Here is a 13,791-nt window from a genome sequence, read left to right on the forward strand (position 1 = left end):
ACTAAAATGCGCCGTTAAAGTGCACCCAAGAACGCCGTCAAAGTGATATCGGAAATGTCACTCATGTTATTTACGGCACATGTTGCACGCCGTAAAAGACTTTCTATTTAAGGCGTATAATGTGTGCCGTAAAAGAGTGATTGAGTTCTTTTTTAAGGCGCAGCTTGCACGCCGTAAATAAGGTTTTTTTAATAATAAAAAAATTATATTTTTACCAATTTGACATTTGTATCACCATATCCATATGACAAATTAGATGTAAGAGAAACATTTCAATCAGATTATCGTTATAAGTAATTTAATTTACAAAATGACAATTAAAAATGTACAAGAAGCAGTAGTCATTACATCAATCAAGTAGAGTATGTTATCACGAACTGTCCCACTTTGAAGTGATCGACAATTGCAAACCTGAGATAGTTGGGCTTCTACTTCCAAAGATGCAGCTCCCCTTTTAATCTCTTCATCCAGCTTCTTGAAATGTCCATGCATAGAATAGTAACTGCAACATGCATTGAGAAGTGAGTGTTTCGTTCTTTCACAAGTGCAAAACAGAAGAAATGATAGACATTGCAGAAGCAAATCCAGAAAGACTAAAAGCCAATTAAAATGCATATCTACACAACACATACTGATATAGATTTTTTTTTTTTTTTAATCAATTCAAAGTTCTTGTTCTGCACAAATCAAATGGTTTAGTTTGGGCTTGCCTAGAGAATAAAGTAAGAAAACTATTAATGTGAGGTCTAGTCCTCCACTACGACCACAAAACCAACATGTATAACCTTCATCATCACCAGAAAGCAAATCAAAAGTATAAATCAAACATACCTCTCAATCCATTATGTGTACTGCACCAACAATCCAAACACATAAGCAAAGCCAAAACAGAGCACCAACTTACTGAAAGCCAAACTAAATCCTAAAAAACTTCATGTCTAATACAACTTATAAATTTTGGGACTTGCTTAAGCCTCTCAAGGTATATAGTGAAAATTTCTGCTTTAATTAAATAAATGATTTACTGTCACAATGCACATACATTTTAACAAATGCAACTACCCTACACAGATTTTGCAGACACACACAAACACATCGAATCACACAACCCAACTTGATTTAGTAAATAAAAGTTTAGTACTTTAACTCTTCTTATTATATTACATACCAGCTAGCTGTTATTTCCCAAATAATGGTATTTTCTGTTGTAAAACAGAAAAATTTCAGAGAGAGAGAGAGAGTTTGGACACAGAGAATCAGATTGTGTGTCTTATTCATCTCACCATGAGGAGCCTTATATAGGACTACATGGTGTACACAAAAGGGTAATGCTTAATTTACAATCCAATCACTCCTACAATTACAACCTATCAATCACCAATCTATAGGGATAGGCACCTATTACTCATCATCTATTTACATGATTATCCACAAATATTTACAACACTCCCCCTTGGATATTCCATGTCAATAGTGTTGCATAGGCTGAGCGCTTCTAAGTTGCCTCGTCAAAAACCTTGCCAAGTAATAAAAACCCTGTGGGAAAAAAAACAACCTTGGTCGAAGGAGAAAAAGAGCACAACGCGCTTGAGTGTGGAGTAGCAGTATCACAACTTCAAAGATAGGTGAAGTCTTCTTATCAGCACCATAAGTAGGTAGTATGTCTACGAGAGGGATGCATTAGAGTTGCTACACCAAAACGTTGCCCGGTAAACCCAGTGGGAGAAACCCGTGGTCGAAGGGAAAAGATGAGCAAATGCATATATGTCAAATCAAAGCATCTTCAGGATGTACTATAATTGGGGTGACCATGCTAAAGATGTGCCTCGTTAAAACCTTGCCAGGTAACAAAACCCAGTGGGACAAAATAACCCTGGACGAAGGACAAAAAGAGTACACGATGGTCAAGTGGGTATGCTTCAGGATACTCCCCCTGATTTCGACTCCTCCTGAAAATTACATGTTAGGTAATTCAGATAGTTTACGTAGACCAATACCTTGAACATGCTTCTGGAATGTAGACTTTGGTAGTGACTTGGTAAAGAGGTCTGCACGATTGTCTTCAAATCAAATCTGCTTAACTTCAATCTTCTAATGCTCCTGTTGTTGATAATTGAAGGAGAACTTCTGTACAATATGTTTGGTGTTGTCTCCTTTGATGAAACTCGTCTTTATCTGCTCTATGTAAGCAGCATTATCCTCGTAGATAATGGTTGGTTCATCAGTGGTGGAATGCAGTCCACATCAGTCCACATGTGCTTCGAACATGCTTTGTAACGGCTTTTAGCCATGTACATTCACATACTGCTTCGTGAAGAGCTAGTATCTTAGCATGATTCGAAGAGGTAGCAACAAGTGTCTATTTCGTAGACCTCCAAGAAATTGCAGTATTCCCAATGACATAACCAATCTGGGAACATGCCTTGTGCGGGTCTGATAGATAGTCTATATCAGCATATCCAACAAGGCGAGCATCATTCTGAGGATCAAGGGGGTTTGATCCATTCCTTGATGCATAGGGATAGAATAAGCCCATATCCGCTGTACCTCTAAGGTAGCGAAAAATGTCTTTTATGCCATTCCGGTGGCTGCGTGTTGGCGCAGAGCTATATCTAGCTAACAAGTTCACATCGAATGAGATGTCTTGTCTAGGGAATTAAGCCAAGTACAATAATGCGCCTATTGCACTTAGATATGGGACTTCTGGCACCAATATCTCTTCGTTATCATTTGCAGGACGATACGGTTCTCTCTAGACTTTAGACGACCATGGGTGCGCTTGCTTTTATCCTCATTAAAGCATCTTAACATCTTCTAGATGTAATTTGGTTAATGGACCAAATTTTTCATCTGCACTGTGCTCGAGCTCCAGGTCGAGACAATAATCTGTTCTCCCAAGGCCTTTCATCTCAAATTCCAACTTCAGGTGCTTTGCGGTTTCCTTGATCTCTTTAGGAGTATCGATCAAATTCATGTCATTGACATATACCACCACAATACCAAACTAGGGACTTGTTTCCTTAATAAACACGCATGGGCATAGTTCATTATTCACATATCCCATCCCGATTAAATATTCACTTAGACGGTTATACCACCTCCGTCTGGATTGTTTCAATCCATAAAGTGAACGCCTCAAAACTAATGAATAGCGTGTTCCGTGGTCTAGAACTATTTGCATCGGGTATATTAAGTCCTTCTTGAACTTTTATGTATATCTCTGTGTCGTGATCCCCATAGAGATAAGCTGTGACCACATTCATAAGCTGCATATTCAGTTTTTTTTTTTTGGAAACTACCAAACTGAAAAGGTAGTGGAACGTTATGACGTCCATTACGGGAGAATACGTCTCCTCGTAATCAACCACAGGGCGTTGAGAAAATTATTGCGCCACTAGACGAGTCTTGTGTATCACAATCTCGTTTTTCTCATTACGCTTCCTTACAAATACCCATTTAAATTCTACGGGTTTAACATGGGGAGGTGTAGGAACAACAGGTCCAAACACCTTTCTCTTTGTCAAGGAATCTATTTTGACCTGGATTGCTTATTTCCTTGTTAGCCAGTCGTCTTTTCATTGATATTGATCAACAAAGCAAGGTTCGAGGTCATCGCATATTATAGATTCGGTGGCCACCGCAAATACTAATATATCATCGATGATAATCTCAACCCGATTCCAAATCTCACTAAATTTACCGAGATTTCTCTATTCTCGGGAGTGGGTTCAAATGTTAGAGCGTCCCCCAACATAGTCTCTTCTAGGACATACCCATAATCCGGATTTATCTCGTGAGATGAATCTGTTTGAGATTGCGATGTCAAGAGGATTCGTTTGTGCCAAGTTTACCTTCTTCTGGGGATAAGAATCCTTCAAACCTAATGGTCTACCTCACTTCTAGGCAGGGACATATGATTGGTTAGCCGCCATGGTCGTACCTCGTCCATCTGGGACGACACATCCTACAGGGACGTCTATCCTTGCAGGCACATTTGCAGCAGGTATATATGATCTCGTCACTTTAGCTAGATCAGAGAAAACGTCTGGCATATTTTGGGCTACACTCTGTAGATCTAGAATTCTCCGCACTTCATTATCACATTGTGCGGTTCGGGGATCAAGATGAGACATAGTGGGGACATTCCACGTCAATTCACGTCGTTCATCAGGAACGGTAACGTTCTTATCTCCCCCTAACGGCGGGAAGACTGTCTCATCAAAGTGACAATCCGCAAATCTAGCGGTAAAGAGATCGCCTGTCAAGGGCTCTAAAGAGCACATAATGGATGGGATTCATAATCGACATGTATGCCCATCCTTTGTTGAGGACCCAATTTTGTACGTTGTGACGGCACAATTGGCACAAGGACTGCATACCCAAATGCGCGTAAGTGCGAAACATCAGGTTCGTACCCAGTCACCAACTGTAACGCGGAGTAAGGTTGGGTAGCAGTGGGCCTCAACGGGACCAACATAGCTGCATGCAAGATTGCATAGCCCCACACAAAAACTAGGAGCTTGGTGCGCATTACCAAGATTCTATTTGCGAGACCATCTTGGGTGTGAACATAGGGAACTATATGTTCAGCATCAATCCCAAGGGATATGCAATAATCATCGAAAGACTTCGATGTAAACTCTCCGGTATTATCAAGTCTTATAGACTTTATGGGATAATCCGAGTGGTGAACCCTCAATTTCATGATCTGGGTGAGAGTTTAGCAAAAGCAGTATTTTCTTATGGACAGTAGTGTAACATGTGATCACTTTGTCGATACATCAACCAAAACCATTAATATTTAACTGGTCCACATGGTGGTTGGATATGTCCACAAATTTCCCTTGCATTCTGTGCAGAAAAATGGTGGTGTATGTACTAGTCTTTGCATATGATAGTCTAGTATTAAATATTCTTAACGAGTATGGCATAGTGTGTCATTATATACAGGACCCTTATTCAGAAGGGGTTGCACCTACGATGAGTTGAGGATACAGTGCATCATACTTTGACCTGGGTGTCTCAAAAGGTCATGTCATAACAAGTAGTTGCTTGAATTAGTTAGCTTCTAGCTAACAGATTTCAATTTCTCCAATGTACGCTTCTGGCTACACACTCGGAGATTATACAAAGATATTCCACGCATTTTTCTCAGTGGTTTCAGCGTGATAACCGTTGGTTCGAATATCCTTAATACTCAATAACGTTCTTCTGGAACGTGGAGATTATAATGCCTCATTAATGGTAGGTTCAGTACCATTGGACAACATATAGTGGGTTTTGCCATAATCCTCTATCAGGTTGGATTGGCCTGATACGGTTGTCACAGAGGTATGAATAGACAATAAGTTTGAAAAATATCTCCGATCTGGGAGTATGGTGTGCATAATAGCACTTTTAACCAGACAACAAACTTCCCCACAGAATATGCCTATTCATTTATTTAATTCAATGGATCACATGTATGAATAAGTTTATTGAATTAAATATATTCGAACATAACCACATTTCTATAATCCAAAAATAATTGAAAACATAAATCACCAAAATCCGAAGATGTTTCATTCATTAAGATGAAATAGATATGGCACAAGGGGCCAATTATACCCATGTCTTCGAGTTCTAATCCTCGGTATGTTCAGTAACTGCCTGAAAATTCGTGATCTCTAGTGTGGAATCAATAGAAAATGACCCTTTAATAAAGTTGGTATTTCGAGTTCCGCGACCGGCGTAATACTCATCTATTGCTTCGGCTATCGCACAACAGGTGCGGGACCAGCAGTCAATTCCTCCACATCGATAACAAAGATCATGCTGATTCTGGTGGCGACAGGCCTGACTAGTGTTCCTTTCAGCTCAGGCTTGTTGAGTTAGGGCATCACGGTTCCCACAACGTGGGCCTTGGCCACGTGGATGACGGTCATATGGGTTTTTTTTGTTCTGCCAATCATGTCTTGCTTCAAGCAAGAAAATGGTCATCTGATGGTGAAAGTGCTCTTCCAGAGCAACCCAAAGAGTCTGTGTATCCTCTTAATCGGGTACTTAACTTGGAGTGCTGTCTCCATATGTTTCTTTATGAACATTATGGCACTCGCCTTAAAAGCCTCAGTGACGACATTGTCAATATCGATTGTTGATCTCATCTTCTTTGCAGTCAGATGAATTTTCACATCTTGAGTTCACTTTAGATAGTTTCTTCTGGAGACCTCCAATGCAACAAAGTCAAACATGTTGAGATTTGACATTTGTTACAGGAAATGAACAAATAATATTAGTGCTTTGGGTAATATCATCCATAAGCAAGTTATGAGAACTTCAGGTTCTATAACATGGTATGAAAAATCGGATTAGACATGTAAAATCTACTGGTTTTATCATATGTGGTGAATTTATGAAAGGAAACTTCAAGTTTCTTAAACGGCATTATCGAAACTACAAGTTCGATTTATATATGAACTACGGGTTCATTTAGAACTTCTAGTTCATTAGGTACCTGCATTTTCTACACATATATTCTAGTGCGAAAATTCAGACAAGTAACACAATAATATTGAAAAAGGTAAATTGTAATAATATCTCACAAATTGGATAAATGGAAATCATAAATCAATTGAGATATTAATTGCATGCTAGTAAAATAACATATTAATTATCACACAATTATGTGAATAAATGCTTCTGGCAATTAATTACACATATTAGATATGGTGAATTTATTTACAATATGAAATCATTTTTATTTTGATTCTGCTGGACCAAAGAAGGAGTGGGCTTGATAGTGAAGCCTATCGGGCTTAGTCTGCAGGCGTGACCCGGGCTTTCATGCGTAAGTCAAATGGTGTGTGAGGCATGCTGGGCTGCTTGGTCCCACGGAGGGAGAGTGGGCCTGCTGGGCTCAGGCTGGTCTGCCAAGGAATAAAAAATTATTACTCAACCCTTTCGGTAACTCCAATTGAATACGACCAGGTAAGGAAGGATGAGGTTTAGGTGGAGCGAGGCTCGCTTAAGTACACAGCCTCATTTGAACCTTACCTAGACATCGCATCCAACTGGATGAGCCTACTTTGAGAAGATTCATAACTTTTGTCATGGTAACATGTAGTGAGCTGCTATTCTGGCCTTGCAACTTGGGCCTGAGCTTCTGGCTCGAATTTGTTGTTATGACTTTGGGCTTGATTTGAGCTTCTGACTCAGCCTCTATTAATATTCACAATTATAACAAAACCAAATTCAATATACGTTATTAAATCGTAACATAAATAAATTAATGCAGCGGTTATATACCTAAGGAAATGGGTTCAAATCCCATTAATGCTTCTGGCATTACGTACAGGTAATAAATTTAGCAAATGCTTCTGGCACAATATTTATGTAATAATCGCGTAATAATTTAGCCCATAATGCTTCTAGCATAAATAATTATAATGGCAGATTCAAATTTGTGTAACCAAAATTTAAGCCCATAATTCTTCTATCATAATTCAGGCAATAATTCAGAATTGTCTCAATGTGATAATGAAGTGAGTGTGGTAATGAGCATAAATTACAATGGTAATTGCTTTGGATAAAATCAATCAAAATCAAATCACGGGTTGATCAATCACCAACTAATTGGCCTCAAATCTGCTTCTGGCAGAATTAATACTAATTAGTGTTAACACATACTAACTTGCCATAGTGGTACAGCGGACAACATGTTGAGTTGGTACCTATTTTAGCTGGGTTCGAATCCCAGCAACTGCATAATCTGTTTTTTTTTTTTCTTGTTGAATTGATGTTACTGATATTGATTTGGTACTACTGGACCAAGTACTACAGATATATAGTTGCAGTCCATAAATTTTTCTCTTTTGTTTTCCAATCAAACAATCCCAAACACATGAACAAATATATACAAATACATATACCACGTAAATAAATCATGTAGGATTTGGTAGGGTTCATGCATTATGGTGATTTTTCATATTCAATCAATAGGCTCAATAAGCAAGAAGCATAAATATAAAATTAGTTTTGGAAAACATTACTTGATGAAGGATGGATAAATCTTCAGTTTATGTGTGCAGAACTGAGAAGGTTGTCTTCTCAGCCAATCCAAGAGCTATTCGCCTCTTCTGGACAGCTCCCACTTTAAATGGTGTACAGGTCTCAAAACTACTCCAATAGGGCTGAAATTTGGAGGTCAAAGAGAAGACGCAGAGACGAACAACTTTGATGAAGGAAAGTTTTTGATCTGAGGTCTCGATCAAGAAGTTTCAGGGCGTGCAAACAGGCTGCAGCAGGGGGGTTTTTTTTTTTTCTTGGCTAGAGCTTTGGTTAGAGCTTCGTGCTGATAACGTGTTGTAAAACAGAAAAATTTCTGAGAGAGAGAGAGAGTTTGGACACAGAGAATCAGATTGTGTGTCTTATTCATCTCACCATGAGGAGCCTTATATAGGACTACATGGTGTACACAAAAGGGTAATGCTTAATTTACAATCCAATCACTCCTACAATTACAACCTATCAATCACCAATCTATAGGGATAGGCACCTATTACTCATCATCTATTTACATGATTATCCACAAATATTTACAACATTTTCTTCAATTCTGAGATAAAAAGCAACACTGAATTATAAGTATTGAAGATGGATTTTACCTAACAAAGCAGCAAACTTCAGAACACCAATGCCACGGAACATGACTCTGCAGTGTTCATAAATAATATCAAATGCAGAACCAGGGTTCTTCATTTGGAGATCTGGGCTTCAGTAAAACTTGTGATCTTTACCTCTGTGGTGTGGAAAACTGGAATATAAATTTGAGGTGGGCAATCTGTCCGGATTAAGTAAATGCAATTACACAAAAGAAACAGTATGGCTTAAAGTGAGAATTGTTCAACGCAGCACGAGCTAATATCCAAATATTTTTATGGTTTTAGTTTTATGTGCTTAAGATCACCCGTGAGAATAGAAAATAGCTTGATTTAAACAACACAAAAATGCATAGTAATTCAACCTCATAAATTCTCTTAAACTCCATGTATGCCAAACTGATCCTTAGGAATGAAAGTGCAATAAGCTTACAAGCTTTAGAACTTGTAGAAATCTGTTTCTGGATCCCCCTGCAAGAGAAAATAAATAATTTAAACCAAAAAAAAAAAAGGAGAGAGAGAGAAGAGCTCGGGGTGGATAATAGTGCAACACTTAAAGATCTGGATAAACAAACCCAAGCAGGGTTCATCACTTATTGCTACTATTACAGTATAAAGTTTCAGAATTGAAAACCAGTCATACAAGTGAGAAACAGATCAATAATACAAAAAAATAAATGAAAAGTTAGGTATGTCGTTCAAAATCTAGATAAGCTAGATACTGTTACTTAATATTCCAAAGGACTTAACTAAATGCAATAGAAATCCTTTACATCAATAAAAAGCACAGCTGCAGTAGCACCAAAAGGAAGAGGGAGGAAAAAAAAAAAAAAAAGAGCATACCTGTAAAGTGTCTCGTACACTAAAGGAACTGAAACGACATAATTTGGACCTTGAACTAATCGTACCTCACAGTAGGAAAATCTTACCTTGAACTTGATAAGTTCATCCAAAAGATTTTTGTTCCATACAAATCGATGATTCCGGATTGAGTAACTTGTCCGCTCTCCATTACCTGGAAATGAAATTATACATGGAAAATGTTCATTTGTCTTTTATTTTTCTAACAAAATATTCATGTGATTTCATAAATAATACAAGTCAAGTCTTCATTAATCTCTAACAAAAGCCAAAGCATACCAGAATTTTGTCGACTTCTGACAGAAATTCTACTTGATGAGTCACAAGAATCACAGTCTTCTTTGCTAGAGCATCCATGACACAATCCTACATAAGCCATTCATATTATGTGACCTGTTTTACAATAAGACTATGCCTCAAAATATCGCTGACTACATCTTTCTTACATGAAACAGAATTGCTGCAGTGTGTGCATCTACTGCACTGAATGGGTCATCTAGGAGGTAGATATCAGCATCACTATAGACAGCTCAAGCCAGCTGAATCCTTTGCTTTTGCTGTCCACTCATGTTAATTCCCCTCTGGCCTATTTCAGTAAGATCACCATGATCAAAACTATTTATGTCCTTACCAAAGCACAAGCTTTTATGATCTTCTCATATTTGTTCTTGTCCATTGGCTTCCCATAGAGTATGTTATCACGAACTATCCCACTTTGTATCCAAGAAGTTTGAGAAACATAGGCTATGGTTCCAAATACATCGACCTGTAAGCATAAAACAAGTAAGCAAATGAAACCACAAACACAAACCTAGTGCATGGCAAATAAAATTTATCATCTGTTTTTAGACTTACAGCTCCTGAAATTTTGGGCATCTCTCCAAGTATAGCTCCTGAAATAATCATAACTGGATATGAAATTAAGAAGAATAAACGACAACGATGATAACTGAGCAAGATTAAGTCAAAACAAACCGACGAAAACAAGATTGAAGAAAAGAGTAACAGCAGAGATGGACCTGGAGGGAAAGGAGGAAGCTCCGGCTGAGAGATGTGTGAAGGAAGAAGGTAGAGAAAACGAAGAGCTTAACCCAGTCCTTGGCGGTCTCCTTGGCGATCTCGAATTGTCGATGACGAAGAGAAAACTGAGAGGCCAGTGAAGAAAGAGAGAGCGAAAGGAAGAGAGAGAAACTGAAATGAGATAGGGTCGTGGACTGGAAGTGAGGCAGTGAGAAACGAGGGCTCGAGGCTGTGTTATGAAATGAAAAAAATAAAAATGAAAAGTGTAGAGGGAAAAGATGGAGGGAAATAAAAACTTTAGTGAAAATTTTTGGCCTTTTACTTTTACGGCACACATCAATGCATGCCATAAAAGACTAAATGAACAATGACATTAACGGCATGCATTACATGCACGCCGTAAAAGACTATATCAGAAAGGGTATTAACGGCCTGCGTTAAAATGCGCCGTAAATGTGTGTCTATTACGGCACGCATTAGATGCACGCCGTAAAAGACCATATCAGAAAGGGTATTAACGGCCTGCGTGAAAATGCGCCGTAAATGTGTGCCTATTACGGCATGCATTAATGCACGCCGTAAAATGTGCGCGGTAAAAGAGTCATTTTCTTGTAGTGATTCTATGCAAAATAATCCTAAGGAACTTCCTTAGTACACCCCTTTTTGAGGGAAAAAAAAAAAGGTCATTTCATTCTAAATTACAAAAGCGAAGATCTTTATAGTTTATACACCTATCAACATTCCAGCCAGAAACTTGATATGATTTTCTGCTACTAATATATTATGAGCGTACCATACACGTAAACATATGGCAATCGATGATTCCTCTGAAAAAAATAGCGGAAAACTATAAATTCCTGCAAACAATTATGCAATGTTAATGAACATTGCACTCGTCTTGGTCTTGTACGAAGAACAAATCCCTAATGAAGTTTATTGGAGCAAGACTGTAGAATCGCTGTAAATCTGTATGCAATTAGGATTTTATTTAATTAGGATATCCTGTAATTATGGAAAGATTGTTTCCTATTACAGTTAGGCTACTCCTTCGTACTTGTATATATACCCTCATTGTGGGATGAATAGAATTATCGAATTAACCTTGAATTGAAGTATTCTTTTCTACTTGGTATCAGAGCAGGTTCAATCCTTTGAACTTGCCTGAATCCTGAATCCTGAATCCTGAATCCCAAAGCACACCACAAACCGCTGCGTACCACCACCATTAAAATCAAGCCATCCCTGAATTTTTGAAACCCTAGAAAAACCAAACCTAAAAAAAAAAACAAACAAACCCCAAATTCCTCAATGGCCGTTCAACGCCGACCAGGTCCTCCTCCAGGCTTCTCAGGTCCTTCTCCACGCCGTCCTCATGATAAACCAAACCCATACGCAAACAAAAAATGTGTTGTCTGTGGGGAAGTAGGTCATACCAAGGAGTGGTGCTATGAAGTGATTGGCTACCCTGATTGGTGGGACTTCACCAGGAAACCGCGAAAGAATCCGGGCAAGGCGGCTATTGCTACTACAGAGGAAGAGCATCTCGACAATGCCTCCGCTAATGTAGCGCAGTCAGGTATGAAGGGTAAGGCTACTTTGAATAATACATGGATAATTGATACAGGTGCATCTGACCATATGACCAATGACCCAAGTCTTGTGAAAAACCTTAGACATTCCCCTCAAGACATTGTCTCTACTGCTGATGGTACTCCAACTCCGGTCACCGGAGAAGGTTCTATTACTTTATCTGATACCTTAACCCTTGAATCTATCTTAGTTGTTCCATCACTAGCTTATAATCTCTTGTCTGTTGGTCAAGTTATTTTAGCTCTTGCATGTATTGTGACCTTCTATCCGTCTTTCTGTGTGTTTCAAGACATTCTGACTCGACGGATTCTTAGTTATGGTGTTAGAAGGGGGAAATTATACTATCTGGATTTGACAGAGACTGGAAAGAAACAGAAGCATCTTTTGGGACAGGCTAATCATATCAACGGGGTAGAGAATGCGAAGGAAGCTGTATGGTTATGGCATCGCCGTTTAGGTCATCTATCCTTTCGTTATCTTAAGAAGCTGCAACCTCAATTGTTTTCAGTTGTTAGTGATTTGGATTTCCACTGTGACATCTGCGAACTGGCCAAGAGTCACCGTATTTCATATTCACCAAGTCTTAATAAAAGTCCTGTTCCTTTTATGAAGATTCACTCCGATGTCTGGGGTCCTGCGAAAATTCCTTCTCTTTCTGGAGCTCGGTATTTTGTAACGTTTATTGATGATTGCACTCGCATGACATGGGTGTCAATACTGAAGAATAAGAGTGATGTATTTGGAATGTTTACCGAATTTCACAAAATGGTGGCAACTCAGTATCAACAATCCATCAGAGTGTTTCAGTCTGACAATGGTGGAGAGTTTGTGAATGGCCCTATGATTGAGTTTTGCCGGTCACATGGAATTCGTCATCAAACCTCCAATTCTTATACTCCTCAACAGAATGGTTTAGCAGAACGGAAGAACAGGCAGTTGATGGAAGTTGTTTGTGCTTCCTTGTTTGGTATGAATGTACCTCGATCCTATTGGGGAGAAGCAGTAAAATCAGCAGCATATCTTATCAACCGTACTCCTTCACGGGTGATTGAGTTTCAGAATCCTCATCAGAAGCTTCATACACTTTTGACCATCCCTTCTATGCCTAATTTGGAGCCCCGGGTGTTTGGGTGCACAGCCTATGTTCATATTCCCAAGCCTCAACGCAGCAAGCTTGATCCATGTGCCCGTAAGTGTATCTTTGTTGGTTATGCTGACTTCCAGAAGGGTTATCGATGTTATGATCCTCTTACTGGCACTATACATGTCTCTCTTGATGTTGCTTTTCGTGAATCCGAGCCTTACTACTCAGGGGGAGCTTCTCAGTCTTCCCTTCAGGGGGAGAGAGGTTGTGAAGGGAATCCTCGTTCTCGTTCTATTATTGATTTTGATGTCTTTGAAGACTTGGAAAATTTGGAGGATAGATTTGAAGGTAGAAATTCGGAAACAGACAATGTGACTGCCGAACAGAGCATTGTAATTTCCGAAATAGACAATGCGACTACTGAACGAAGTGTTGCGAATTCCGAAACAGAAAATGTGACTGCCGAACAGAATGCGACTGCCGAACGAAGTGTCCCGAATTCCGAAATAGAAAATGTAACTGCCGAACAGAGTGTTGTGAATTCCGAGACGGAAGAGACAACTTTTTTGGATAGTTTGAATCAAAATCAAGACATATCTG

General features: G+C 38.9%; 1 long non-coding RNA gene across 1 annotated transcript; it reads right to left on the reverse strand.

Moving 5' to 3' along the window:
• Positions 1-338: 338 nt before the first annotated feature.
• On the reverse strand, positions 339-9,316 carry LOC121052010. Its single transcript, XR_005807768.1, has 3 exons — positions 9,002-9,316; positions 8,643-8,689; positions 339-502 (listed from the first exon to the last, which is right to left on the reverse strand). It is a non-coding gene; the product is annotated as an uncharacterized LOC121052010 (long non-coding RNA).
• Positions 9,317-13,791: the final 4,475 nt, after the last annotated feature.

The sequence above is a fragment of the Rosa chinensis genome, chromosome 3 (assembly GCF_002994745.2).
Source record: "Rosa chinensis cultivar Old Blush chromosome 3, RchiOBHm-V2, whole genome shotgun sequence".
NCBI lineage: Eukaryota > Viridiplantae > Streptophyta > Magnoliopsida > Rosales > Rosaceae > Rosa > Rosa chinensis.